At 45.0% G+C, this 24,932-nt stretch overlaps 3 protein-coding genes across 4 annotated transcripts in view; 2 read left to right on the forward strand and 1 right to left on the reverse strand.

Moving 5' to 3' along the window:
• PRKACA (protein kinase cAMP-activated catalytic subunit alpha) overlaps window positions 1-12,593 on the forward strand; it is a 170,027-nt gene extending 157,434 nt beyond the window's left edge. The window contains exon 13 of the mRNA XM_056570767.1: window positions 12,212-12,593. The gene's annotated coding sequence lies outside the window, so the exon portion shown is untranslated. The remainder of the gene's footprint in view (window positions 1-12,211) is intronic.
• LOC130367858 (mucin-17-like) overlaps window positions 1-20,724 on the reverse strand; it is a 74,906-nt gene extending 54,182 nt beyond the window's left edge. Inside the window, exon 1 of one of the 2 annotated variants that reach the window (XM_056570748.1) lies at window positions 20,583-20,724. The gene's annotated coding sequence lies outside the window, so the exon portion shown is untranslated. Of the gene's footprint in view, window positions 1-19,296; window positions 19,389-20,582 lie in introns of those variants that run through there. The other variant, XM_056570749.1, reaches the window with a different exon arrangement.
• Window positions 18,381-24,932, forward strand: part of LRRC8E (leucine rich repeat containing 8 VRAC subunit E) — a 156,355-nt gene continuing 149,803 nt past the window's right edge. The window contains exons 1-2 of the mRNA XM_056570753.1: window positions 18,381-18,445; window positions 18,671-18,715. The gene's annotated coding sequence lies outside the window, so the exon portion shown is untranslated. The remainder of the gene's footprint in view (window positions 18,446-18,670; window positions 18,716-24,932) is intronic.

Below are 24,932 nucleotides of genomic sequence, written 5' to 3' on the forward strand. Positions count from 1 at the left end.
CACATCCTCCCCTCCTGTCACATTCTCCACCCCCTGTCACATTCTCCCCCCGTCACATTCTCCCCTCCTGTCACATTCTCCCCCCTGTCACATTCTCCCCTCCTGTCACATTCTCCCCCCCTGTCACATTCTCCCCCCTGTCACATTCTCCCCCCCTGTCACATTCTCCCCTCCTGTCACATTCTCCCCCCCATGTCACATTCTCCCCCCCTGTCACATTCTCCCCCCGTCACATTCTCCCCCCTGTCACATTCTCCCCCCCGTCACATTCTCCCCCCTTGTCACATTCTCCCCCCTTGTCACATTCTCCCCCCCCCGTCACATTCTCCCCCTGTCACATACTCCCCCCTGTCACATTCTCCCCCCTGTCACATCCTCCCCTCCTGTCACATTCTCCACCCCCTGTCACATTCTTCCCCCGTCACATTCTCCCCTCCTGTCACATTCTCCCCCCTGTCACATTCTCCCCTCCTGTCACATTCTCCCCTCCTGTCACATTCTCCCCCCCTGTCACATTCTCCCCCCTGTCACATTCTCCCCCCTGTCACATTCTCCCCTCCTGTCACATCCTCCCCCCTGTCACATTCTCCCCCCTGTCACATTCTCCCCCCCTGTCACATTCTCCCCTCCTGTCACATCCTCCCCTCCTGTCACATCCTCCCCTCCTGTCACATCCTCCCCTCCTGTCACATCCTCCCCTCCTGTCACATCCTCCCCTCCTGTCACATCCTCCCCCCTGTCACATTCTCCCCCTTGTCAAACCCCCCTTTGTCACATTCTCCCCCCCTGTCACATTCTCCTCCCCTGTCACATCCCCCCGTTGTCACATTCTCCCCCCCTTGTCACCTTCTCCCACACCTTGTCACATTTCCCCCTTGTCACACTCCCCCCCTTGTCACATCCCCCCCTTGTCACATTTCCCCCCCCTGTCACATTCCCCCCCTTGTCACATTCTCCCCCCCTTCTGTCACATTCCCCCCTTGTCACATCCCCCCCCCCCTCCTCTCCTGTCATATTCTTTTATTCTTGTACTACAGTAATACACTGGGTTTCCCGGGCGGATTTCAAATCCAGTGCAGTACAAGACCTTTCCTCATCAGCCAATCACTGGCTTGACACGTGACACCATTGCGGCCTGTGATTGGCTGAAAAGGGAAAGGTCCTACTGTACTAAGAAGAGAGGAAACTCCGGAGCGCACGGAGACGAATCTGCAGGGACCGGGACTAGGTGAGCAGAAGGTTTTTTTTTATTTTTCTCCCTGCACCCTTAGCTCAGTGTTTTTCCAGCAGGGTGCCTCCAGCTGTTGTGGAACTACTACTCCCAGCATGCCCGGACAGCCTTTGCCGGTCCGGGCATGCTAAGAGTTGTAGTTTTGCAACAACTGGAGGCACCCTGTTTGGGAAACACTGACTTTTAGTATTTAAATTAGTTTTTACCTGCTCTAGCCGCCCCCCGCCATGGGAGCCAGCCCGAGCAGATAATCGCATGTTTTCCCGGGGGGGCCGAATCACCATATCGCAAAAAGCAAAAATCGCGATTGGATTGCTTTTGTGATATATCGTGCAGCCCTATCATGCAGAGATTTCCGTAGAATTAGCCAACTAGTCAGTTAGTCAGAAGAGCTGGATTCATCTTGTCTGATGCATCACTTTCCCGGATGAAGCGTCTGGCAGCGGCTCATAGCCCTTTCCCCATTAGAAGAAACGTGTTCCCTTACATGAGTGTTTGGAGAGATGGATAGCCCTACTGTGTATGCCCATATTTAATCCATCTGTCTAGGAGCCACAAGGGGCTATGACCCAAAGAGTGAGAACTTATTAGCGATAACCTGCTAACTACATCTCTAGGAGGTCTCATCCTCAACACAACACACTAACCAGCATACATGGGCTGATAGGAGCCCCCTCCCTTCTTTCTGTCTTCTGAAGGAGCAAAGCCGGGAAGGTGGGGGCTGTAATTTTACCATGAAGGAGTACCGGGCAGTCAAGCATCTAGTGGAGGTACTCTCGAGTGAAGACTCTGGGGCATCTAAATTGATAAAGTCTATAGTTATGTTCATGGAAAGATCATCTCCTTGTGACATCTCACCTAAACCATAAGTCCCATGAAGTGGATCTGGTGGGAATGTTAGGGACTCCCTCTTTTTTTTGTGCTACAGCTAAGAGTCTTTCCACTGTGGTTCCTGGTGTCCATTGTTTCCATCGATTTTCACAGGCACCCTGCTATGCTTTGTTTTCATTGCAGCGACACAGTTCTCTCTAATATTGCAGCTCTCAGTATACTTGAGCATTGGGTTCTGCTCGGGAAACATGCCTCCTATGAGATTTACACTGTCTAGGGACATCCCTCATTTGTTGAGGTGGTATCTCCAAGAATAGCTTATTTTTGGATATTGTGGTGCCTTAAAGGGGTACTCCGCTGCTCAGCATTTGGAACACACTGTTCCGAACGCTGGAGCCTGTGCCGGGAGCGCGTGACGGCATAGCTCCGCCCCCTCATGACATCACGCCCGCCCCCTCAATGCAAGTTTATGGGAGGGGGCGTGACAGTGGCACGCCCCCTCCCATAGACTTGCATTGAGGGGGCGGGGCGTGATGTCTTGAGGGGGCGAGGCTATGACGTCAAGAGCTCCCATAGCCGGTGTGAGGTGGTTTTTTGCGCCCCCGTAGATCCATGCGTCCGCTCCTCCCCCAGCTCTCCGAAGATTTCCGAAGCTAGAGCTGGGGGAGGGCAGAGCAAGGGGAGGGAGGAGGTTCACGCCCCCTCCCTCAGCTCGGCTGGACGCAGATCTCTACGGCACACCCACTCCCTGAGGACATAGATCGCCACGGCAGGTCCCCTCCCTCATCTCCCCTCCCTGAGGACATAGATCTCCACGGCAGGTCCCCTCCCTCATCTCTCCGAGCTGAGGATGTAGAGCAGTGCTCCCAATGAGCTCTATGTGTAAAGGGGGACATACTGCACAGGCTAAAGGGGGACATAATGTGGAGATCTACGTCCTCAGTTCTGGGAGATAAGAGAGGGGGCGTGTACTTCTCCCCATGGAGATCTGCGTCCAGCCGAGCCGAGGGAGGGGGTGTGAACCTCCTCCCTCCCCTTGCTCTGCCCTTTCCCAGCTCTAGCTTCGGAAATCTTCGGAGAGCTGGAGGAGGAGCGGACGCATGGATCTACGGGGCGCAAATTTCCACCTCACACCGGCCCCAGCATTTGGATCAAACTGAGCAGTGGAGCTCCTCTGCCACATAAGTAGCCTACAGTATTATCAAAGGCACATGGTGGTTGGGGGCCCAGATTTTTAGTGGGGCACAGGAGATGCAAGAAACCATCTGATGTAATGCAACTGTATCGGTGGTCATCCACTGTAAACCCTTATCTGTGTAATACCTTTCCACTCTGGAGGGACTTTTATTCAAGGGCCTCTATTAGCTTCTTATGTCCCAGAAAGATGTATGAAAAGGTTTAGCTCAGATACAGTAAAAAGTATTTTATTCTATCTTTATGGAACACTGAAGAAATTAGATTAATGCCTAAACCTTAGCAACAAAAATGAGTGCACCCCCTAAGTGGAAATGTCCAAATTGGACCCAATATCCCTCCCTGGTGTCACATGACTTGTACATATTACAAGCTCTCAGGTGTCTAAAATGTGGTGTTCTCGCTCTCACACTTTCTAATATTGGTTACTGAAAGTTCAACAAGGCACTTCATGACAAAGAAGTCTCTGAGGATCTGAAAAAAAGAATTGTCACTCTACATAAAGATGGCTGAGGCTATAAGAAGATTACCAAGATCCTTAAACTAAGCTGCAGCACAGTGGGCAAGACCATACAGCGGTTTCACCGGACAGGTTCCATTAAGAACAGGCCTTCCCATGGTCGACCAAAGAAGTGGAGTGCACATGCTCAGCATCCTATCCAGAGGTAATAAACATATGAGCACTACCAGCATTGCTGCAGAGGTTAAAGAGGTGGGGGTGGGGGGCAGCCTGTCAGTGTTCAGACCATACACCACACACTGAATCAAATTGGTCACATGAAAAGATATAACAAAATATTTACAAAAACATGTGAGGGGTGTACACTGTGTATACACAAAACACTCTAATAATATTGGTGCAAATGTTCGTCAGCCATGAGGGGACATATAGACTAAAATGTGTAAATACCTTATGCTAAGGTCAGCTGAACCTGCGACATCGGTGGAGAGTTGGGAGACTGTCCGAGCATGCTAGGAGTTGTAGTTTTGCAGCAGCTAGAGGCACACTGGTTGGGAAACACTGGTCTAAGGTGTACAGTGTCTTCTGACTCTCTACCTGACAGAAAATGTAGGTGAGAGAAGGGTCGGGTGTTTTGGATTTTTTTCCGTCCAACTCTATTGTTCTATAATGGATAAGCAGTGAACAGTTATGGAAAATGTATGACCACCTTAAAGGGGTACTCTGTCCCTAGCATCTTATCCCCTATTCAAAGGATAGGGGATAAGATGTCAGATTGCGGGGATCCCGCGGCTTGGGACCCCCGGGATCTCCGCTGCAGCACCCCGCTTTCATTACTGCGCAGAGCAAACTCGCTCTGTGCGTAATGACCGGCGATACAGGGGCAGGAGCATCGCGACGTCACGGCCCGCCCCCTTAATGCAAGTCTATAGGAGGGGGGCGTGGCGGCCTCCACACCCCCTCCCATAGACTTGTATTAAGGGGGCGGGCTGTGACGTCACAAGGGGGCGGAGCTGTGAAATCACGATGCTCCGGCCCCTGTATCGGTCATTACGCACAGAGCGAGTTTGCTCTGTGCTGTAATGATAGCGGGGTGCTGCAGCGGAGATCCTGGGGGTCCCCAGCGGCGGGACCCCACAATCTGACATCTTATCCCCTGACCTCTGGATAGGGGATAAGATACTAGGGCCAGAGTACCCCTTTAAGGCTGGCCTTGTAAACTGCACCAGACTTATGCCACATGTCATTCACTGAGAAGTTATTAACACTTTGTACCGTTTTGCAACTTTAACGTGTTACTCCTGCCAGTTAGCAAGTATGCCTGTCTTATACCACTGCTGACGTTTTTTAATCTGACAACTTTTGGGTTGAGTGCCCCTTTAATGTGCGGCAGAATACCTGGAGGATACATCACCTTTAAAGTGACTACCCTGGACTGTCAATGAGGCTATTGTCAGGTGCTTTGCATATCTAGATTTACACGCTAAGCTCTGAAACTGGTGTTTTGCATGTCAGGTTCCCCTTGTATACACACATGTATTTGTAGGAACCTTCCTAAAGAGGAAGTTATGTGCCTTTATCTGTGTGTAACGTAGACAAAACGTATTGATTTCTTCCTATGAACTATGGTAATAAAGTGTCAGAAGGATAATAAGTAAATGAAAGCGCAGGGAGATGATGTATTGATCGGGATGACACTGCCAATAGAGATGAGCGAACTTACAGTAAATTCGATTCGTCACGAACTTCTCGGCTCGGCAGTTGATGACTTATCCTGCGTAAATTAGTTCAGCTTTCCGGTGCTTCGGTGGGCTGGAAAAGGTGGATACAGTCCTAAGAAAGAGTCTCCTAGGACTGTATCCACCTTTTCCAGCCCACGGGAGCACCTGAAAGCTGAACTAATTTATGCAGGAAAAGTCATCAACTGCCGAGCCGAGAAGTTCGTGATGAATCGAATTTACTGTAAGTTCGCTCATCTCTAAGTCTACCAACATCTCCATATTGGCTCGGGGAACTTATTATTTTCTATAATTTCATCTGAATTGAAAAGCACTAAATAGCATCAGAAATTAGAAATCCCTGAATCATCCTCTACTGTCAAGTTATGCAAGATAACATTTCAGTTTTTTTGGGAAAGATGATAAAGGGCACAATCACCCGTCACAGGTTCTAAAGAGGGTCTCACACAATTTTTGTACAGGTCTGATATTTGCAGGACAGTCCAACAAATCTGATCACAAAACGGGGAAATTATGCAGATTTAAATAAAAAAATAAAAAGTTTGGGGGTGTTCCCATGTGAGACTAGGGGACAGGATCTAAAATTTACCAGAATTTGACATTTCAATACAGCGGGAGGGGATACATTTTAAAGGGAATGTATTACGTAGATCTTTTTTTTTTTTTTTACATAATTAACATTGACATACAGTGGGGCAAAAAAAGTATTTAGTCAGCCATCAATTGTGCAAGTTCTCCCACCTAAAAAAGATGAGAGGCCTGTAATTGTCACCATAGGTATAACTCAACTATGAGAGACAGAATAAGAAAAAAAATCCATAAAATCACATTGTCTGATTTTTAAAGAATTTATTTGCAAATTATGGTGGAAAATAAGTATTTGGTCACCTACAAACAAGCAAGATTTCTGGCCCTCACAGACCTGTAACTTCTTCTTTAAGAGTCTCCTCTGTCCTTCACTTGTTACCTGTATTAATGGCTCCTGTTTGAACTTGTTATCAGTATAAAAGACACCTGTCCACAACCTCAAACAGTCACACTCCAAACTGCACTATGGCCAAGAACAAAGAGCTGTCGAAGGACACCAGAAACTAAATTGTAGACCAGCACCAGGCTGGGAAGACTGAATCTGCAATAGGCAAGCAGCTTGGTGTGAAGAAATCATCTGTGGGAGCAATTATTAGAAAATGTAAGACATACAAGACCACTGATAATCTCCCTTGATTTGGGGCTTCATGCAAAATCTCACCCCGTGGTGTCAAAATGATCACAAGAACAGTGAGCAAAAATCCCAGAACCACACGGGGGGAGACCTAGTGAATGACCTGCAGAGAGCTGGGACCAAAGTAGCAAAGGCTACCATCAGCAACACACTACGCCACCAGGGACTCAAATCATGCAGTGCCAGACGTGTCCCCCTGCTTAAGCCAGTACATGTCTGGGCCCATCTGAAGTTTGCTAGAGAGGATTAGGATGATCCAGAAGAGTATTGGGGGAATATCATATGGTCAGATGAAACCAAAGTAGAACTTTATGGTAAAAACTCAACTCGTCATGTTTGGAAGAGAAAGAGTGCTGAGTTGCATTCAAAGAACATCATACCTACTGTGAAGCATGGGGGTGGAAATATCATGCTTTGGGGCTGTTTTTCTGGTAAGGGAGCATGACGACTGATCCGTGTAAAGGAAAGAATGAATTGGGCCATGTATTGTGAGATTTTGAGTGTAAATCTCCTTCCATCAGCAAGGGCATTGAAGATAAAATGTGGCTGGGTCTTTCAGCATGACAATGATCCCAAACATACCACCCGGCAACGAAGGAGTGGCTTCATATGAAGCATTTCAAGATCCTGGAGTGGCCTAGCTAGTCTCCAGATCTCAAGTCCATAGAAAACCTTTGGAGGGAGTTGAAAGTCTGTGTTGCCCAGCGACAGCCCCAAAACATCACTGCTCTAAAGGAGATCTGCATGGAGGAATGGGCCAAAATACCAGCAACAGTGTGTGAAAACCTTGTGAAGACTTATAGAAAACATTTGACCACTGTCATTGCCAAAAAAGGGAATATAACAAAGTATTGAGATGAACTTTTGTTATTGACCAAATACTTATTTTCCACCATAATTTGCAAATAAATTCTTAAAAAATCAGACAATGTGATATTATGGATATTTTTTTTCTCATTCTGTCTCTCATAGTAGAGGTATACCTATGATGAAAATTACAGGCCTCTCTCATCTTTTTAACTGGGAGAACTTGCACAATTGGTGGCTGACTAAATACTTTTTTTGCCCCACTGTATACTGAAACGTTATTTTGTTCTAATCTGTTTCTATTTTCTGATCGTATATTTATTTATTTATTTTTTTGCATTAATATGGGGCTACCAGCTTGCATGTGGTGTTTTTAACATAATTTAGTGATATGTTTTACAGCAGGACCCATTGACAACAATAGACTAAAGCTGTCCCATTCACATAAAATACGTTACTGGGCATTCTCTGTGACCTTTTCCATCGTCATTCTACAGGGGGGTACTGAGCTCTGCTGTGAATGGTGTCAACTGTACTCCTTGTCTGCTGTGAGAAGAAAGTCATAACTAGGAAATGATCTATACAGAAGAGGAAGTCTCAGATTAGTTATAGACTTAGTGGCCAGACTTAAACAATAGGTCACTTTCTGATTGCACTTTCCTTTAAAGAGGTATTACCATTTCTGACATTTGTTTGATAAAAGGAAGTACTCTAGAACCCCTACCTTTTGGGAGAAAAGATCTCTTCCCACATATGTGCCACCAAGAGATTACATGTCTGTGGCCCTCTATTGGAAGTTACAGGGAAAAGCCCAGCAAAGTCTCTTAATTCCTTCAGTTTCTCTCTGGAGTGGCAACTATGTCACCGGAAACACACCAAAATACCTTACTTGTTCAATGGTCCAGACCTGTGTATGTCATGGCCATGAATGTTGGCACCCCTCAAATTTTTCAAGAAAATGAAGTATTTCTCACAGGACAGGATTGCAGTAACACATGTTTTGCTATACACATGTTTATTCCCTTTGGTTGTATTGGAACTAAAACAAAAAAGGGAGGAAAAAAGCAAATTGGACATAATGTCACACCAAACCCAAAAAATGGTCTGGACAAAATTATTGGCACCCTTAACTTAAAGGGGTACTCCGCTGCTCAGCGTTTGGAACAAAATGTTCCGAATGCTTAGAGCCGGCGCCGGGATCTGGTGACGTCATAGCCCTGGCCCCTCATGATGTCACGCCCCCTCAAAGCAAGTCTATGGGAGGAGGCGTGGCAGCTGTCACGCCCCCTCCCATAGACTTGCATTGAGGGGGCGGGGTATGACATCATGAGGGGGCGGGCTATGATGTCACGAGCTCCCGGCGCCGTCTCCAGCATTTGGAACAGTTTGTTCCAAACGCTGAGCAGCAGAGTACCCTTTTAATATTTGGTTGCACACCTTTTGGAAAAAATAACTGAAATCAGTCGATTCCTATAACAATCAATAAGCTTCTTGCACCTCTCAGCCGGAATGTTGGACCACTCTTCCTTTACAAACTGCTCCAGGTATCTCTTATTGGAAGGCGCCTTTTCCCAACAGCAATTTTAAGATCCCTCCACAGGTGTTCACTGGGATTTAGATCTGGACTCATTGCTGCCACTTCAGAACTCTCCAGTACTTTGCTGCCATCCATTTCTGGGGGCTTTTTTGATTTATGTTTGGGGTCATTGTCCTGCTTTCTGACACTGGGCTGTACAGTGTGACCCAAAATCCATTGGTAATCCTCAGATTTCATGATGCCTTGCACACATTCAAGGCACCCAGTGCCAGAGGCAGCAAAACAACCCCAAAACATAATTGAACCTCCACCATATTTCGCTGTAGGTACTGTGTTCTTTTCTTTGTAGGCCTCATTCTGTTTCGGTAAACAGGAGAATGATCTGCTTTACCAAAAAGCTCTATATTGGTCTCATCTGTCCACAAGATGTTTTCCCAGAAGGATTTTGGTTACTCAAGTTCATTTTGGCAAAATGTAGTCTTGCTTTTTTATGTCTCTGTGTCAGCAGTGGGGTCCTCCTGGGTCTCCTGTCATAGTGTTTCATTTAATTTAAATGTCGGCGGATAGTTCGAGCTGACACTGATGCTCCCTAAGCCTGCTAGACAGCTTGAATATCTTTGGAACTTGTTTGGGGCTGCTTATCCACCATCCGGACTATCCTGGGTTGACACCTTTCATAAATTTTTCTCTTCCGTCCACGCCCAGGGAGATTAGCTACAGTGCCATGGGTTGCAAACTTCTTGATAATGTTGCACACTGTGGACAAAGGCACATCTAGATCTCTGGAGATGGACTTGTAACCTTGAGATTGTTGATATTTTCCCACAATTTTGGTTCTCAAGTCCTCAGACAGTTCTCTTCTCCTCTTTCTGTTGTCCGTGCTTAGTGTTGCACACACAGACACACAATGCAAAGACGAAGGGAACTTCTCTCCTTTTTATCTGCTTTCAGGTGTGATTTTTATATTGCCCACACCTGTTACTTGCCCCAGGTGAGTTTAAAGGAGCATCACATGCTTGAAACAATCTTATTTTTCCACAATTTTGAAAGGGTGGCAATAATTTTGTCCAGCCCATTTTTGGAGTTTGGAATAAACGTGTGTATAGCAAAACATGTGTTACTGCAATCCTTTTCTGTGAGAAATACTTCATTTTCTTGAAAAATTTCAGGGGTGCCAACATTTACGGCCATGACTATATATAACAATACGGTGACCCCCTGCAAACAGACATCTTAAGTACAAGTTATCATAGATAAGAGTCCAGAAATTGGTTCCAGTCCCCGCCCACCAGACATTTGTGGAATCTGTGGAACATGTGGGTCATGTTAAGTCCAAGTTTCCAGATTACATATTAATTTTCTGATATGAATGGAAGAATGTGCCGTTTATTTTGATGTACAACAACCCTCATGGTCATTCAGTACTCCTCCGATCGTTGGGACTAAATCTGGCTCAGTACTGTTGGCTGCACTATGGCTCAGTTGTATGTCTATGACGGAGCTGAGACTTGTGAGCTGCATTGAGAGATATATAGTATTTCTACACATCAATATTGATATTTCACACAATATAATTATGTTTCAAAATCTGATCTTTCCCTTTTGTGATGAGGAGGACACCTCATCAAACATTGATACAGCGTGTATTGTAGACTTACCAAACCTTCTGAAGGCACCTATGGTGGGAAACCTCCAAAATGATAACACTTCTACTTTACATGCCCAGTAATATCTATATATATAATCTTCAAAGACAGTGAACTCAATTATGGAGGTTGTTGTGGGTTTGTGGGCAAGTCTACAGCCTCTGTATTGACAATAACAGCTGACATCCATTTATCTGGGAGGAACAGTAGCAAGGTTACAAGATTAGCAGTATTAGATACCCCAATAATTCAGTTACTACTGCTAAATCAATGGAACTGTTTGTCCCTTTTTCCCTGCACATTAGATAAAAAATGGATATGGGCAACAGAGGGTCTTGTAATGGTGGATCCAGGTAATGGAAGGTCTTGGTAATTGTGAATCTAGGTAATAGTGGATTCAGGTAATGGAAGGCCTTGGTATTGGTGAATCTAGGTAATAGTGGATTCAGGTAATGGAAGGCCTTGGTATTGGTGAATCTAGGTAATAGTGGATTCAGGTAATGGAAGGCCTTGATATTGGTGAATCTAGGTAATAGTGGATTCGGGTAATGGAAGACCTTGGTATTGGTGAATCTAGGTAATAGTGGATTCAGGTAATGGAAGGTCTTTGTATTGGTGAATCTAGGTAATAGTCAATCCAGGTGACTGGAGGTCTTGCTAATGGTGAATCTAGGTGATGGTGGATCTTGATAATGGAGGGTCTTGGTAATGGTGGATCTAAGTAATAGTGGATACAGGTAATGGAGCATCTTAGTAACGGTCAAACTAGGTAATGTTGGATCCAGGTAATGGAGGGTCTTGGTATTGGTGAATCTAGGTAATAGTGGATCCAGGTATTGGAAGGTCTTGGTATTGGTGAATCTAGATAATGGTGGATCCAGGTAATGGAGGGTCTTGGTAATGGTGGATCTTAGTTATAGTGGATACAGGTAATGGGGGGGGGGGGGGGTCTTGATAATGGTGGCTCTAGGTAATAGTGGATACAGATAATGGAGGATTTTGGTAATGGAAAGTCTTGGTTATGTTGGATTTAGGTAATGGTGGATTTGGATAATGGATAATCTTGGTAATGGTGGATCCAGGTAATAGAGGGTCTTGGTAACTGTGGATCCCAGTAACAGTGAATATAGATAAATGTGAATATGAGTAATGGTGGGTAGATAATGGATCTCAGTAATGGTAAATGTTGGTAAGTTTTGGTCTAGCCAATGAGGCATCTAGAGAATGGTGGGTCTAGGTTTATGTACTGTTTAGGTCTATGTAACAGTGTGTAGGTAAAGTACTTTAATTTGTATTTGTTATGTGATTTTTAAGTCAGTGATTTTGGCAATGTAAAATAAGTTTCCTATTATTTGTTATGGAGTCTCTTTCCTAGTTACTATCCAGGGGTTAGAGTAGCAGTTTGTGCTCCAGTGCAGGTCTTACGGTAAATAGACACTGTTGTTTTAAAAATCTAGATCATAGATCAATTGTATGAGCGAATGTAAGAAACTTTTGTAATGTACTGTATCAGTGAAAAATGCTTCTTTCTCATCTTTCTGCAGTCTATGGACAGAACAGAGATGAGAAGGGAGATGGATGAAGAAGTAATTGGAGAAAGACAAAAGCAAACAGAGACTGCACCGAGACTACACAAGAGCTTTTTGTGATTATAAGATCTTAAACCAGTGAATGATTCACATGGTACCCTGCTCAATAATGTCCTCCATGCTGTTGCTGCTTCTTAGGGTGTGAATAGAGACATAGAAGAGCAGCATTCCCTCTTCTGTGTGTGTAGTGCATGAGACGCTTAATTTTAATCAAGCGATGGGTGGAATTATTCCGGCATGCTTTCCCCTCAGTCTTAAACATTCACACCCCCTGACTGTATAATCCAACCCACCATCTGATGGTCACTCCCATTGTTAAATTGAAAGCGGTACCTGTCATGTCACCGAAAATAAAATTCTATTTTTATGTGTCTAGCCTCTGTATTTGGCTCACAAATCCCTCTATTCTGCTGCTCACTTATTCTGACAACCACTGCTCAGGAAGGGGTGTGTCCGAGGCAAGCACTAAGTCTGCCCTTAGTTACTAAGCAATTTCACTTCATCCTTGAGTCTGCTGTGCTGTTCTGGGTCTCTTCATCCAATCACTGCTGGCTGCTCTGTAACCCCCTTCTGTCGGTTTTCATGCTGCATTCTGATAGGACAGGAGTGAGCACAGAGAAATACTAGTGCCTCCCTCACTGCCTGGACTTTTTATTAGCCTGTGCTTCAGCTGGGACCAAGATGATGCTGCAGGCGGACAGGATAATGTCCTGGATGGTTTGGGGACCCCTAGTGGTATTTTTTTTTTTACCGATTTTTCGTGCTGAAAACACCCCCCCTCGGCTTATACTCGAGTGAACTCTCCGCCCTCAGTGGTCTTCAACCTGTGGACCTCCAGATAATTCAAAACTTGTAGTTTTGAAACATCTGGAGGTCATCATCCAGACCCCCCCCCACCCCTTTTAGTTTTGTACTCCCCTCCCCTCGGTGGGAAGGAAGGGTGAGCTGGTCCGGGCCATCTATGCTGCAGGGACCGTCTGGTGGGGAGGGATAGTCATTCCGGGCTGTCCATCTTCACCGGGGGGGCCTCTTCTCCGCGCTTCCGGCCTGGCCCCGGAATAGTGATGTTGCCTTGACGACGACACACAGGGACGTTCATGCGCAACGTCCCTGTGCGTCGTCGTCAAGGCAACGTCACTATTCCAGGCCCGAAGCGCGGAGAAGCGGCCCCCCCGGTAAAGATGGACAGCCCGGAACGACTATCCCTCCCCACCGGATGGTCCCTGCAGCACAGATGGCCCGGACCAGCTCACCCTTCCTTCCCACCGAGGGGAGGTGAGTACAAAACTAAAAGGGGTGGGGGTGGGGGGGGGGGGGGTTTGGATGATGACGAAAGCAGCAGTGGCCGATGGCTGTCCGGGCATGCTGGAAGTTGTAGTTTTGAAACATCTGGAGGTCGGCAGGTTGAAGACCACTGTTCAGACATTGACAGGCGGTGATGATGAAGGGGGGGGGATGATGACAGGTGGTGATGATGAAGGGGGGGGTGTGGGATGATGACAGGTGGTGATGATGAAGGGGGGGTGTGGGATGATGACAGGTGGTGATGATGAAGGGGGGGTGGGATGATGACAGGTGGTGATGATGAAGGGGGGGGGTTTGATGATGACAGGTGGTGATGAAGGGGGGTGTGGGATGATGACAGACGGTGATGATGAAGGGGGGGGGTGTGGGATGATAACAGGCGGTGATGATGATGGGGGGTTGTGGGATGATGACAGGGGGATGATGACAGGGTAATGATGAAGGGGGGGGTGTGGGATGATGACAGGCGGTGATGATGAAGGGGGGTGTGGGATGATGACAGGCGGTGATGATGATGGGGGGTTGTGGGATGATGACAGGGGATGATGACAGGGTAATGATGAAGTGGGGGTGTGGGATGATGACAGGCGGTGATGCTGAAGGGGGGATGATGACAGGGTGATGATGATGAGGGTGTTAATTACGGGGGTCTGGATGATGACAGGGGGGGATGATGTATTTCCCACCCTAGGCTTATAGTCGAGTCAATAACTTTTCCTGGGTTTTTGGGGTGGAATTAGGGGCCTCGGCTTATATTCGGGTCGGCTTATACTCGAGTATATACGGTAAGCCATTGTTTCTTTAAAAGGAGATAACACAAGTGTGTTTGAAAGATTATTGTTTTACCAAGATGTACAATATATGACTGTCTACATACAACATAAAACTATCAGACAAACTATTGACCAGATATCTCAGGAACGATAGGGCGTATAAAGAAATTGTAAAAAATAAAAAAAATGTGTGTAAAAAATGTGTGTGGAACCAGAACTATTAAATGACAGTAACATCTAAAAAAAAAAATTGGGCTACAAGGCCTTTTTAAGTTGATCATGAGTGTTGTAATATACAAAGATGGCTTATTACTCATGTCTTTGCTGAAGTTCCCATGTACCTGTAGTTATAGTAGTTAGTATAAAACATGGGAGGGAAACCATTATAGTTGTCTCCTTGTGGAACAGTGAGACCCAACCCTGAATATACTGATCACAGACACATAAAAGCTCAAAATCTGAAAATAACTCATAAGGCGTGTATCCAAGTTGTCCTGAGAGCTACTTGTTATAGTCACTTATAGGGAATTCCCACTTAAATACCACAAACACCAAGGAATAGAAGCTCTCACAAAATGTGTCATCAGAAAATGACCTATTGTTTAAATCTAGTTTTTATGATTAACATATTTTTGAAGAATTTTTGGTGATTTTTTTTTCTCAAATTTTCCATTTTATTATTTATATAATACAATAATTCTAAAATCTTGCAGCTTCCATCCTGATCACTAGGCCTAATATCAAGCTGAGACTTCCTTTTCTGTACAAATCAGTTTACAGCAGTCTCTTACCTATCATCACAGACAGGATTACAGTTAAAGGGGTACTCCGCTGCTCAGCGTTTGGAACAAAATGCTCCGAATGCTTAAAGCCAGCACCGGGAGCTTGTGACGTCATATCCCTGGTCCTCATGATGTCACGCCCTGCCCCCTCAATGCAAGTCTATGGGAGGGGGCGTGACAGCCGTCACGCCCCCTCCCATAGACTTGCATTGAGAGGGCGGGGCGTGACGTCATGAGGGCCAGAGCTATGACTTCACAAGCTCCCGGTGCCGACTATTTGTTCCAAACACTGAGCATTTTGTTTCAAACACTGAGCAGCGGAGTACCCCTTTAAGGTAACACTGGTATATAGATAACACCGGATCCACCACCATTCAGAATAACTATAGCTCAGAGGTCGCCCCCCCTCCTCCCTGTAGAATGACCTCTAGACAGGTCACAGATCATGCCCAGAGATCTCTCCTATCAAGATGGTCTGGACCAGTCTATTGTGTCTATGGGTCCTGCTGTAAAGCATACCTCTAAAAGCCATTAAAAGCAATTTAGGCAAGATGGCTGCCTCCATAATCATGTACTGAAATGAAATAATAAAATTCCATTCAGAAAATAGAAACAGATTAGAAAAAAATGACCATGTTTCAGTATCTGGTTGTGATCAGTAAAAGCATATTTTGGTATTATAGTCATTTTAAAGGAGAACTCCAGAATATAAAAATTGGCCCCCATACTGCCGGCAGTAAAAAAATAAAGATGTACATACCTTCCTCCGCTCCCCCGGGGCCTCCGGTAACCGTCTCCGGTCTCCGCCGCGATCCACTTCCTGATTGCCATTGGTTGGATGAGTCATACTGCGCTCAGCCAATCACCAGCCGCAGCTAAGTCAGACTCGGCCAGCGATAGGCTGAGCGGCAGTGTGAGAACGCTTCAAGACACAAAATTTTTCACTACACCGGCACCTGCTGCCGGGGCCGAAAACGTCACACTGCTGCTCAGCCTATCGCCGGCCGAGTCGGGAATTTGCTGCGGCTGGTGATTGGCTGAGCGCAGTATGACTCGCCGACCACCGGCAACCAGGAAGAGGATCACAGCGGAGGCCGGAGTCGGTCACCGGAAACCCCAGGGGAGCGGAGGAAGGTATGTACATCTTTATTTTTTTACTGCCGGCAGTATGGGGGACAATTTTTATATTCTGGAAAAAAAGTAAAAAAAAAAAAACATGTGCAGCCATTTTGGCTTCTAAAGGGGTTGTCTGAAGTGTAATTTAAAGGGGTAATCCACTTTTGAGTAATCCTTACTTGTTAGAATAAGCCTTGATAATAAGAGAATCCCAATTCTTTTTCCCATTTTGGGACCAATGATCAGCTGTAATCTTGGGTTCAAACTTGAGAAGCTCCAGACAGAAAACTTCTGTCTGAAGCTTCCAAACACGGACAGCACCGACTAAATTAGTCAGCGCTAGGACCGCACAGATGCCGATCTGATAGGCAACCAGAATTCCATTTTGAAATTTGGTCCATTTTGGAAATTCCAGTGCAGCAGAGTCCCATTGCTTGCAATTAGATAGAGATGAGCGAACTTACAGTAAATTCGATTCGTCACGAACTTCTCGGCTCGGCAGTTGATGACTTATCCTGCGTAAAATTAGTTCAGCCTTCAGGTGCTCCGGTGGCTGGAGACTCTTTCGTAGGAATGTATCCACCTTTTCCAGCCCACCGGAGCACCTGAAGGCTGAACTAATTTTACGCAGGATAAGTCATCAACTGCCGAGCCGAGAAGTTTGTGACGAATTGAATTTACTGTAAGTTCGCTCATCTCTACTTGCAATGGGATGCCGCCAAACAGTGTGCTTAAATTCCGCTGCCAAAAGGAATTGTCTTGTCCATTCTTTAGGTGGAATCTGCTCCACAGACTATGGGGATGGCAGTGTCCGCGCGGTCCTAGCGCTGAAGTTTCGCAGAAAATTCTGTCCGGAGCTTCGTAGGTGTGAACCTAGCCTAGGTGCTCAGTATTTCTGCAGTGCCACCACTAGGGGACGTCAAGCATTACAGAATGCCCATTCACATGTATGGGTTGTCTGTGGAATGCAGGACAGAACCGGTCCTCCAGAGCAAGAGACACTCTTTACTACCAACAAATGGGCATCCTGCACAGGAAATCCACCATTATTACCTCATAATGGAACAAGACCTTTAAAGTTATCCCCATGTGTGGCGAGATCTTATACCCTAGCGATAAAATCAATTAGTCGTCTACCTCAGAAATGTGTTATATGTTATTAGTTATATCTATTCTGGAAAAGGTGGGTGGCAACAAATATGGACGCCATTACTGCCTCCACAGCTATTGTTTTATGTAGCATTCCTAGTGTCCATATTGTTATCTAGTAGGTCGACCATATGGGAGAGGAATTGACAGTCTTTTTTGGGAGCATTTGCTACTTTTTTAGTGGATCGATTGGGAAAATAGAGGGCAACACTGGATATCAGGGGGTCAATGAATACCAACATCTTGTGATTCAGTATTGATCATAAATATGTGGTAGCTTGGGGGTGTAGGGTAGGTAGGGTGTAGCTGTGCAGTGATGAAAGGGTGTTGGATTAACCATTAACTGTCGTGACGCCAGGGTGCGGGTTCCTCTCTGTATATGTATCCTACCGCCACCTGTCTCAGGAACGATAGGGAGGAATAAAGGATTGCCCACAACCGCAATTTTAGTAAACTGAAGATAACTTTGCTGCAGATTTTATGCAGGTTAAAGGTAGTAACAGTCTTTACAGAGGACCGGACTTTAGGCTCCTCACAGGTTTGGTTGGGACCTTGTAGGGAATAAGCTTGAAGGATTTGCTTTACGCTGTTCCACTGGATTTAGGGGTATTGTTTAGGTCCAGCAGTCACGTAGGATTAACAGAATTTGGACTGAGTAGACTTTAGTAAGGCTCAGGATTGGGTAGGCTTCAGGCCTAATTTGTCTTGTAGGTAAGTACAGAGCTCCGCTCACTGCCATATCCCAAGGGAAAGGTCCAAACAAGAGAGCGAGGATTGGATAACAGCGCCCTAATATCTAAAGGGGCAGGCTTCAAGCTTATTGGTCCCCCAGACCTGTCAGTCCTAATACAAAGCATTGTGGTACATCACGTGACATGAGCACATGACCTGGAAGGTCCTTAACCTTAGCAGAACAATATAGTTATTAATCATGTGACCTAAGGTCCTGGAAGCAACATTTACACTATACAATATATACATAAAATTAAAGAAGGAAGAGGCGACTAGGGGTTATCCCACTAAGAGCATCCTATCAGTACGGAGGAACTCTGACTGTACACAAGGTACAGTACACGTACAGTACCGGGACACCACAAATACAACAGGAAATGTCTAACATTACAAAAAAGGTCTGATTTTATGTGACTTATAGGCAGTGTCTGGTATTGCAGCTCATATTCATTTGAATATGTGCAGTACTAGATGCAGCCTATAGTAAACAGTGGTGCTGTTTTTTGTTTTTTCTAATCCCAGAAATACATTTAGGGTTTATTCACATTTTTTTGCAGAGATTTTTCAAGATTTGCAGCAAAACAGCATCACAATAAAGCAAGGTAGGTGGAAAAAAAAAAGCTTTATGATAACTTCTTATTTTAAGTAAGAGGTATTCTGGACAGTATTTTTCTTTAAAAAAAAAAAAATATATATATATATATATATATATATATATATATCCTATACTCGCCTTTCTCACTCCCCTACCCACCACTGTTTTCTCAGGGCCCAGTCTCGCTGCACAGCTCTTCTTGGGGTTGGTGTCTGCGTAAAGAATTGCCCTTTCTGTTAATCATTGGCCAAATGGGGGACATTGTTGTGAACACTGATTGGCTGAGGAGGAAATTCTGACCCCAGAAAGTGCTGGACGGACTGAGCTCTGTGAGAATGGTGACAGTGGGGGGAGCAAGTAAGGTGAGTATTGGTGAGTATCAGCATTTGGTTTGCAAAAAAAAAGGAGTAGTGGCTATTTAGTCGCAATATTGCATAAACGTAACCCCTATGGCACTGTATAGCATTTACATATGCTGCAAAATTAAAGGGGTTATCCAGGAAAACACTTTTTATTTATATATCCACTGGCTCCAGAAAGTTAAACAGATTTGTAAATTATTCAAAGGTAGAATGAAGATGCACTCACCCCAATTTGTAGCAAGCAGAATGTTTGTTTATTTTCGTAGTAAAATACAAGCAAGACCTTTTGCAGCTCGTGTCGGGAGTCGGTGCAGGACTCTGCAAACGTTCAAGGTGTGACAGATTTGTAAATTGCTTCTATTAAAAAAAATCTTAATCCTTTCAGTACTTAGGAGCTACTGAAGTTGAGTTGTTCTTTTCTGTCTAAGTGCTCTCTGATGACACCTGTCTCGGGAACCGCCCAGTTTAGAAGCAAATCCCCCATAGCAAACCTCTTCTACTCTGTGCAGTTCCCAAGACGAGCAGAGATGTCAGCAGAGAGCACTGTTGCCAGACCGAAAACAACAACTCAACTTCAGCAGCTGATAATTATTGAAAGGATTAAGATTTTTTTTTAATAGAAGTCATTTACAAATCTGTTTAACTTTCTGGAGCCAGCTGATATCTATCTATCTATATATATATATATATATATATATATATATATATATATATATATATATATAGATGCAAATCAAAAAATGTTTCAGTATCTTGTAATAACTTTTTTATTGGACTAACAGAATTTTGCATCACTGGACTAATACGGCTACTCAAATTTACTATATATATATATATATATATATATATATATATATATAAAAAATATATATATATATATATATATATATATATAAATATATATATATATATATATATATAGATCAAAAAGTTTTTTCCTGGAATAATCCTTTAAACCTACATACAGCATTATGGATACACAGGCCAAACTATCTAACAGTGGTTTCCAACCTGCGGACCTCCAGATGTTGCAAAACTACAACTCCCAGCATGCCCGGACAGCCGTTGGCTGTCCGGGCATGCTGGGATTTGTAGTTTTGCAACATCTGGAGGTCCGCAGGTTGGAATCCACTGCTATATACAGTGCCAGGGGCCAATCTTTTACTGGTGCCCTTCCCTTTATCGTAATACCGTCTTCCATAAAAAGTGCCGCCACATACTGATACATGTATTTAAAATAAAGCGTGCACTATAAAAATACAGAAGTGTTTATATAAGAGAGCTATAGGGCAATAGTGGAAATCATAGACCGCAGCCTAATATACAACAATACACAACGTATCAATACAATCCAGATAATGAATATGGCGGATAATAAAACACATCTTATCTTACCACCCACTCACTACTAGTGCAACCGCCACATTTAGATATGATGTCAGCCCTCCCCCTCCCATCACCCATGGATATACCTCCACCCTGTCATCATCTCCCCCTCATGTATTGCGATACCTTGCAGGTAAGCACAGCTCAGGTACAGCGAGCGCAGTGAGCACGTCGTCTTCCCCTCACTCCCAGCTCCACCTCTGGCATACACTCACAACTGGGTCACACAACAGGAACCTCTAGACAACCATGTCCCATCACGTTAGCCTTTATATCATACAGCGACAAAAAGTGACACACACACAGGAGTAACCTATAATCTATACACCGTGTCCCTCCCTGCTCAAGGTGACAGTGCACGGTAATACATGCCCGTGGACACCAGGTGGCAGTGCAGTTCTCTATACCGTATCGTCAAGGCCGCTTCTCAGATGTGAGCGTTAATGCAGCCCCCACCTTGATCCGTCTCCATGGCAATGCCTTGTTAAATGGGCAGCAGGCAGGAAGAGAAATTTATAAGGCTATGGGGAGAAAACTGCGCTCTCTGCAAGTGTGTATGTGTGTGTATATACGGTGATCCCTCAACTTACAATGGCCTCAACATACAATAGTTTCAACCTGTAATGGTCTTTTCTGGACCCCTGTAACTTGAACCCAGACTCAACATACAATGCTACAGACAGTATAGATCTGCAAAACGTGTCAATGGCTGGAAGAACTGACCAATCAGAATGGACATTTTACTGGTAAAACCCCTGTATTACTGAAGTGTATGCACTGACTGGTGTCTGGTAGCGCCCCCTACAGTACAGGGAGGTATTACATGTTCTGTACTCTTTACCTGTGCCAGGGTTAGCTGCTCCTTTGGACACCAGGTGAGGGCGGCTCCATGTTACTTTTTTTTAGGACACTGTGTTCTGTACAGGACCCTGAAGAAGCTCCTGTCCTCTACATAGACCAGTGACTACAGTTCCCAGCAGATCTTTCTTACTTTTTATATGTAAGGATTTGCTATTTCTGTATTATTTATCTACTTATTTTTCTTTAATCCTCATTTTTTTATATTTTTGGGGGGTTTCAGAACCAATTACCAGGTTTCCATAGAGTTATGGTTTCAACATACAATGGCCGTCCTGGAACCGATTAATATTGTAACTTGAGGGACCACTGTATATGGCTGTATTGCAAAACTACATGCCCTAGGATTAGGAATAAGTGTGTAATTGCAGGGTGGGGACTTCAGGTACCCCCACATCCCATGATCTCCACAATAAGGCCCATCTCTCCCTGTGCATGGAGCAGTGTGTCGGCACGTGTTCCATGCACTGTCTTTGGGAGTACTGGAGATACACGAGTACAGCGCTCATGTATCTCTGATGTTCCCATAGAGAATGCATAGAGCAAATGCTGCTCCATGCACAGGGAGAGACGGGGCCCCATTCTGAAGATCACAGGGGAAGAGGCTTGGGCACTAGAGTTTGGACCTCCAAGCCCCCCACCCCACGATCAGACACCTAAAGGGCTACTCCGCCCCTAGACATGTTATTCCCTATTCAAAGGATGGGGGATAACATGTCTGATCACTGGGGTCTGGCCGCTGGGAACCCCCCCCCCCCCCCCCAAAAAAAAGACCTGCGCTGCGGCGTTCATCAACATGGAGACCTGGGGCTTCCGTGTTCATGACACCATACCACATCCCCTCAATTCATGTCTATTTGAAGGGGCGTGATGGCTAGTACACAGTTACCACGCCCCCTCCCATAGACATGAATGGAGGGGGGGTGGTGTCATGAACACGGACTTCCGTGTCCCGGCCCGGAGACCACGGAGGTCCCTCTAAGTTTAAAAGTAGTGGGGTACCCCTGTATCCCTTTAACGCTTGATCATGACTATAATTAATGTGCAATCCATATTCTCCATAGGGGGCAGTGTAGCATTAAATGCTGTGCTGGTAAAGGGTGGAATAATTAAAAAAATAATAATAATATGATAACCCGCTTAAAATGTTTGTTCAAGTAAGTAATGGTTAACCTGTTTATCATATCTCTATCATATCTCTGTCTCCCATAAATTCAGTAATGAACTTCACTTAAGAAACTGGAACCAACCCATATGGGAATGCAAGAAGCTGTGTGTGTTACACCAGTCATACTTTAAGATGCTCCATTGGCTGAAATGGGACACCCCGCTGTCGGTGGAATGTCTGCACAGAAATTTTCCATGCGGACATTTCACCGTCTGAACATAGCCTAAGGGTGCGTTCACACGCTAATACTAGCAGCTGGTTTCCTGCTGCGGGAATCCTGCTGCGAGTTACGCTACCATTGATTTAAATGGGTCCACAGACAGTCTGCAATAGTGTCAGATTTGCGGACTGTCTGCGGACCCATTCAAATGAATGGTAGCGTAATTCGCAGTGGGTTACCCGCTGCGGGAAACCCGCTGCGGGGAAATCCGCTGCTAGTAATAGCGTGTGAACGCACCCTTAGGCTATGTTCAGATGGTGGAATGTCCGCATGGAAAATTTCTGCGCAGACATTCCACCGACAGCGGAGCATCAGCAGAACATGCCTGCGCTAGGACTTCTCGGAAATGCGCCGTCTCATAGACGGCAAAGCATTTTTGTGCACGCGCCCCACAAAGAATAGACATGATTATTCTTTTTGCAGATGCCGGAATCTGAATGTAAACAGTGCAGCAGAATCCCATATCATTTATATCAATGGGACTCTGCTGCTGCGGAATGTCCGTGTGGAATTCCTCTGTGTGAATGAGCGTGTGAACGTACCCTTATAGTGTCTTGCGAAGGTATTCACCCCTTTTAGTCTTTTTCCTGTTTTGTTGCACTGCAACCAGGAATTAAAATGAATTTTAATGTAGAAAATCATCTAAAATTTTAACAGAGGAATGAAAAGACGACTTAGTTAAGGGGCTGAATACATATGGACTTACAACTTTTATGTCTAAACAATGACACCCCAAAATAAGGGACGGTTCAACCAATTCATTTGTCTGCTACACCACTGAGCTAATAACACAAAGTCCAAGCAGACAACGTTGTGGAATAGAGATCGCAGTCGGCTTACAAAAGAAATCTGAACACCCCATGAAGCACTGTGATAATCATATTAATATGAATGCAAATATAGCCAGCACACCTGCTGAAAGTGTTTCTCCATGCACGGACATTTGGGGAGCTGCACTGTCCAAAAAAATTACTAAAATCAAGAACTGCTAATTTATGGTCACTTTGGTCATAAACCCCCCCCCCCCAACCCCCCAAAAGGTCCACAAGGCCTTCTCCGTGTTTACAGCTGAATAAGACTCTTGTTCATAAGCTGCAACTTCTCCCTGTGTCTTAAAGGGGTATTCCAGGCAAAACCTTTTTTTATATACATCAACTGGCTCCGGAAAGTTTAACAGATTTGTAAATTACTTCTATTAAAAAATCTTAATCCTTCCAATAGTTATTAGCTTCTGAAGTTTTCTGTCTAACTGCTCAATGATGATGTCACGTCCCGGGAGCTGTGCATGATGGGAGAATATCCCCATAGGAACTGCACAGCTCCCGGGACGTGAGTCATCAGAGAGCAGTTAGACAGAAAACAACAACTCAACTTCAGAAGCTAATAACTATTGGAAGGATTAAGATTTTTTAATAGAAGTATTTTACAAATCTGTTTAACTTTCCGGAGCCAGTGGATATATATATAAAAAAGTTTTGGCCTGGAATACCCCTATAAGCTGGCCTAAAATAATCATCACTGTGTTCATATGGGTCATGTGCCTCCCATAGCGATACTTTAAATGGCCGCACAAGAGATCCTATCAGCCCATGAGTGAGGATTTGCTTCTTCATGGATGACCTTACCTTTTCTAGGAAAGCCCTGATCATCAGCCCACAAAAAAAAAAGAGCCTTAAAGGGGCACTCCGGTGCTCAGCGTTTGGAACAAACTGTTCCGAACCCTGGAGCCGGGAGCTTGTGATGTCATAGCCCCGCCCCCTTATGACAACAAGCCCTGCCCCCTCAATGTAAGTCTATGGGAGGGGGCGTGACTGCCGTCACGCCCCCTCCCATAGACTTGCATGGAAGGGGTGGGGCGTGATGGCATGAGGGGCGGGGCTATGACATCACGAGCTCCCGGCTCCAGCGTTCAGAACAGTTTGTTCCAAACACTGAGCACCGGAGTACCCCTTCAAAACACAACTCCGATGTTGATCTGGCGGCAGGATACATGTTTAAAATTGCCGGTAACTTTGGAACCCAAAACTTGCCGGTTGTTAAACTGAGCAGAATCCAGATTTGCTGGAAGTCCCATAGACGCCCCCATAATTGATATTAAAATGTACGATTTGAACTGTTGATACAGTGATAGGGTGAATGTCTTAAACCATCTGAGAAGAAACGGTAAAACAAATTCTTTAAAAACTGAACATTACGTTTAATACTTCCCATAATAAAATGTAAAACATGG

This window comes from Hyla sarda, chromosome 4 (genome assembly GCF_029499605.1).
Source record: "Hyla sarda isolate aHylSar1 chromosome 4, aHylSar1.hap1, whole genome shotgun sequence".
NCBI lineage: Eukaryota > Metazoa > Chordata > Amphibia > Anura > Hylidae > Hyla > Hyla sarda.